Raw genomic sequence first — 6,005 nt, 5'->3', positions numbered from 1 at the left:
GATGGAGGTCATTCATGTACAGTGTTTTAGAAGGTATTACAGAGCAAATGACAAGAGCAACACATGAAAACAGGTGTATCCTAGTTATTTAAAGTACTAATTAAACTGCATCTCTTGCTTTCCTGATAAAAACCTCTAGACACATTCATAAATTAAGTGAATTGTTAGAGAAAATGTAATTATGCGTGGCAGATGCATGAGCACAAATGGCCACAGAAGGTAGAGGACACAATGAACAGCATTAGCTAAGGGGGGAGATGATACAGCATGGAGGTCATTCACACACACTGTTTTACCTGGAATGTATAAGGTGTTACAATGTATCGCCAGAGGGGCACAAGGTGGAATATCCTAAATATTTTAAGTACCAACAGATGGAAATATCTGATTAAACATATCTTGCTTTGCAGATTCCATGGCAGACACATTATGAAAATTAAGTGATACTGTATAGTGCATGCATTGAACCCTGTTTTTTTTTTTACACTATCAGGATTTGGCTCATTGGGTTGAAAGCCAAAGACCAAATAACGGGAAAGCACGTTTATTGCTGGATGAATAGCCTCTTCTCACAGAGATTCCTCAAGGGTCTTTTTGAACCTATAATATATATGAGCCTATAAAAGCAGAAACCTTTAGAAAAACAGGGAGCTGATTGTTCCCTGATTTGGTGCTGATTTCTCCAACAGCAAATTACTTAAAGTGGGATAATCAACATCAAGAGGTGCTTCTGTTGCTCATCATGACATCTTTTACCAGAGAGATATTTGGAGGAATACCTCCTCTCTCATTCAATCCGTCACCAGTGTGGCAGCTCATTGGCCTGAACCTGAGGCACAATTCAGTTTATTTCATCAGGATGATCCATTCAGCATCAATATAGACAGTGCAGCCTGTTTATAGAGCGTACCGGTGTTCTTTTTCCATTGGAGAGCCTGTACAGTCGTTTTTGTCCTGTGATCATTTCAGTTAATGGCACTATAATACTGTATGCTCTTGAATGCAGCATTCCTGGCTCCAGGGATTAACTGGAGATGTGGGTCACACCTCTTAATGGATAAACTTGTGCCGCCATTAGGGGATGGTGGTGAATCCCACTAAGACAGCTTTCAAGCATTTGTACCACAATGTGGCTCATGAATGTAGAAATCACTGTCAATAGACTTACTGTAATTCTACCACACCGCACATCAGCCAGACTGTTCCAGTTATTTAACAGTAAAGAGAAGATTATGGCAGATATTGATGAACAGTTTTTTTTTAAAGGTCTTTGCTTTGCTCATTGTACCAATCCACCTTCTAACTTTTTGATCACTTAGTTGACTAAACCTTTCAATCTAGTGTGGCCTTCAGGAAATTATGAACAAGTTTTCAGTATATCTTACGTTTTTAAAAGAGCATGGCGTTTTCTTATTGTGGGTTAAGAGGATACTCCCATACTCTTTCCTCTTGAAGCAATACTCTAAACTGACTTTAATCACTAAATAACAATTTAAGTGACTTTACAGCATTTGCGTCTTTTCAATCAGCCACTGAAGCTGATTATTTGAACTCTCAATGTTTACTTCTAAATTTGGCCTTATAGGATTTCTTGAAGAGATTTTTGAACCCTGAGATTTGGTCATTTAAGACACATTGTCGGGGTTAAATGAATCAGAGTGAATGGTGTCGTACCATCACGGAAACTGATACAGTGGCCAACATTTGAGAAAATATAAATATGAATCCTCAACCAATTTGATGGTGATTCATATTATCCTACTAACTTATACCTATATTTGAAAAATGGAAATGGAAATCAAAGAAATACACAAAACTACTGTGCCTGGGATTTACATAAATAATGATTGTAGAGCAACATATTATCAGCGTAAACACAGGTGCTCCATATCAGCGTACTGTGTCGTATGTAGTGGATTTGTGTCATGTTTTTGCCCCCTGTCTGTTAACATGGTTAGGCAGCCAGTAAAGGCTGCTCCCACTCAATATAGAGAAGTCATAATGTAATTACACAGCAGGCTGAGAGGAAATGCATCCTCCCCTGATGTAAACAGATCAGACTCATGAACGTGTCCCCCAGCAGTAATCACTTCAATAATTCGATTTTTTTTGCACCTTTGGCCAATCCTCCAGTCTCTGAGTATAAATACATCTCTTCGGTCCATGTTTGGAATATATATCTCAGGGATGTCTTGACAGGTTCTGTGTTCTCCCATCTTTGTTGGCATGTAACCTCTCATCCTCGGGCTGGCTGCTTCTCAATTACACATCACATTTAGCTGCAGCAAATGAACCCAACTTATTAGCATGCAATTAGTTTTAGAGCGAGAGGCAGATACTGTGATAAGATGTGAAGAGTTTAATTGCAGAATATGATTGCCTCTCTTGGAGAAAGTGACAAAAGATAAGTAGAAAAACAAACCCAGACAGATGGAAAGGAAACATCTACAGTATATTGTGACCATCTGACTACACTTTAACATAATAGATGTACCACGTTGTAAATGGAGGTATTTTTGTTAATAATCATTGCATGTTGTTCTGAATTTCTGTCTCATTTAAAAATGTCAAGGTGGGAAAGTATGTGATGTTGTTTTCAACTGCTGTGTTTTGATGTAAGTTCTGACTATGAGCCTGCTGGTCCGTGTTGAATCTGTGTTAAATAATCATCACCTCTGTTGGGAGGGAACTCATTTAATGGTTGGCTTGCTGGTTCTGCATCTGTTATTATGTTTGCTCTAAAAAATAATCAGACCAAATAACAATGAATCATTGACGAAAACAGGCCGAGCGATGGCTGTTTGTCTGCACAACAGTTGTGCCATGTGTGAGGTTTTTTTTTGCATCTCAGTAAGTAGGGGACTTCATGATCCAGTTCAGTAATGGCCACGATAATTGGAGTTACCAGTGAGGCAGAGACGACGTCTTCTCTGGCGGGCTTTTTTGCATTTCAACACAAAGCCCTTACAAGATTCACTATGCAACTTTGCCAGTGCTTTGTCCCCATGGTGCTGTATCCTTGAACTTGAGAAAATCCCTCAGAGTATTTTATGGATACTATGCATGAGGGAAATTAAGAGAATATTTTAATGAGATTCAAGAGGTGTGCAGACATATCTGGAGGCGGTCTGAAATGAGAGGTGAGGCCACGAAAATTACAATACTTCCCAGTGTGGCACTGATGTTGGTAAGAATCCCCTCGCCCCTTCATGATGATGAGGGAAACTGGTTCCATTGACGCTCGGGAATTAAATCCAGCAGATGACCTTGTATGCGTGTTAACCGTTTTTCTTTTTCAGATTTCAGTCACATTTAGTTATGTTAAGCAAAGTATAATAGAAGACATCATGAATAAATATATTATATATATAGAGAGAGAGAGAGAGAGAGAGAGAGAGAGAGAGAGAGAGAGAGAGAGAGAGAGAGAGAGAGAGAGAGAGAGAGAGAGAGAGAGAGAGAGATTAATAATTGTTGGGGTACGGTTGGGGAATTTAACCTTTAAATAGATCATTTCTTCCGGCTTCTCATGATGAACTTTGGCTTAATTCCAAATGATTATTATCTAACAACCCATTTTCATCTTGCTTCAAATCCGTGCTACAACCTAATTTCTGCTAATCTCAGTCAGCCAGCCTCTGTATGGCAACTCAAACTAAATACTTGTCTACTTGCCAAACCAGGCTTATCACAGAAATAACTGCGTCACTTGCTCTCAATGTTTGATTCTTTAGCTACAGATGGCTAAGCCTAAAATAATGCATGTGTGTAACATGCACTGAGAAAAGAGAGCATGGCTGGTTGGCTGATTTACAGCAGATGGAACTAAGAGGAAATGTCCCTTTTATGTCACGTGAGCTCATCCAGTAGTCTTGGTTGATCCCGCAGGCTACTGTATGGTTATTAGTGCAATCCTGCTCTCAAGGCAAACTGCTGGAGTGTATCAGGACATGCAAATGGCTCCAGGTATACAAGGTCAAGAAAAGCTGGAATGAAGTTCACTCACAAAAGGTGAAAGCATTCATATTCGACAAATGGTATACCGTGGATTTTATGTTTTATTTTCTTCGTTTTGTCTCATTTCCTCTCTGTCATTTGGCAGGTCTGATTAATAAAAATGTGCAGGATTATTAAGCCTTTAAAACTGGGAATTGGTTCAGTACTAAACATTATTCATGCTTGTAGCATTTTCGTGATTTAATTTAACGATTAGGCCTACACTGCAGCTACATTTTTTTAAAAAGCAGCTCCCTGCTGGTAAATAACACTAAATGGAATTGCTAAGAATTAACAGACAACTTTTAGATTTTTTTGGGGGTGGGGGGTTTAACACTAAAACTCATCCAGCTGTTGTCCATGTGTGGATTAGAGCCTGTAGGGGGTAAAGTACATTTAATGTGTCTATTTGGTTAGCATTTTTTGCTAGAATCGTTCAGTGCCTTGAGGCCACCATACATCGGTAGTGGCGCTGCAGTGCGCGCAATGGGCGTGCGCACGCCCCGGAGTGCTGCTGCGCGCCCCCGCCTGTTGTGTTACGGAGAGCTGGTGGGGAGAGGAAGAGAGGACCAGAGAGGCAGAGGAGGAGACAAGTGCAAAGAGGCTCGGCAGTGAACGGGACTCCACGTAAATAAACAGCAGACGGTATCGCTGTGTCGCAGGGGACTGAAGATAGAGAACAGGCTCCGGGTTTCCCACCGCCGAGGAAGGAGATAAGGTGAGTTTAATGATGCCATTCATAATAAACACGTGTCGTAGCTTTCAGTTCTCTGTCAGGAGTTTGTGGGAGAAAAAGCAGCGAGTTGGATGCTGTAAGGCTGTCAATGAAAGCACTGTGCTATTCAATGCATGAGGTTAAAGACTCGAGGATTGTTGACAAAGCTACATCATTTTTGAGACACATTGACGCGTTAGCCTCCTGCATGTGGTCATCAGAGAAAGCAGGTGCAGGTGTGCATAATCCGGAGTGCAACTGTCAATCAAATGTGTGCTGCTTTGAAAGACGGTGGGAGGAATCATTGTCACTTGTTTTCCGGTTTGAACCTTGGATGTGATCTGTCCTTTGCTTCATGCTGCTCACACTACAGGCTGTGAGCAAAGATAGATGGATGGGTAGATGCATAGATCTATTGTATTTGACAGTTGTTATTTTGCCCTGTAAAAAAAGCTGTCCTCTTACAGAAATCCCTCATGTCCTAAGCTGATTTGCTTCCCTCATGTTTCATTCCCTTCATATTCATTCTGTCTTGTTTTGACTGACCAGTCAGTTTGTTTAGTCTAATTTCCCCTCATCAGACTCAATCTGATTATGATAGCCCCCTGAGATTCACCCATTACATCCCATGCCATTTATTATACTAGCCAAACAATTGCTTTCCTGAAAAAAAAAACACACATTCCCACCCAAATCCTCTCCTTACACCCCCCCCCCTTCTGTCTCCCCTTGGTCAAAGCTTTACTCAAGGGGGGAGGGGGGGGGGGGGGGGGGCTCACCATCATGCAACAACACCCCCCACCCCTCTTGCTCCAGACACTCTCACTCATACTCGCACTCACACTCAAACACACATCTCCCAGCTACACACTTTCGCTGCCTGCTCTGATAGCCATATTAATACAATGCTAATGACCCCCTGCTTTATTGTCTTGTTCTTACTCTCTCTCTGAAAGGGCTGACACACTTTCTAGTGATGTTTATTCACTGCGTGCAGACTATTGTTAATCCGTCTAAGAAGATAACAATATCCCACTATCCCCTGCCTTATGTCTCGTTTGCATTAATTTACAAACAGGCGGCAAAATCTGTGATACCACTTTACGTACGTATACCGAGGACTGTGTGTGCCACTCTGGTCCTATCTTCACCAGGGTGAGTCAGGATGTTGCTGGAGTTGATTTTATACAGTCAATGCTTGAGTCGAGAGAGCCAACTGTCCGCAGCTACTGGAGCTATTCTGACAGGACATTTCAGGCTCATTTGACCAATGTGGAGAAATGTAGAACAAGATATT

This window comes from Eleginops maclovinus, chromosome 2 (genome assembly GCF_036324505.1).
Source record: "Eleginops maclovinus isolate JMC-PN-2008 ecotype Puerto Natales chromosome 2, JC_Emac_rtc_rv5, whole genome shotgun sequence".
NCBI lineage: Eukaryota > Metazoa > Chordata > Actinopteri > Perciformes > Eleginopidae > Eleginops > Eleginops maclovinus.
The sequence above is the reverse complement of the archived record's forward strand: the minus strand, read 5'-3'. Positions refer to the sequence as shown.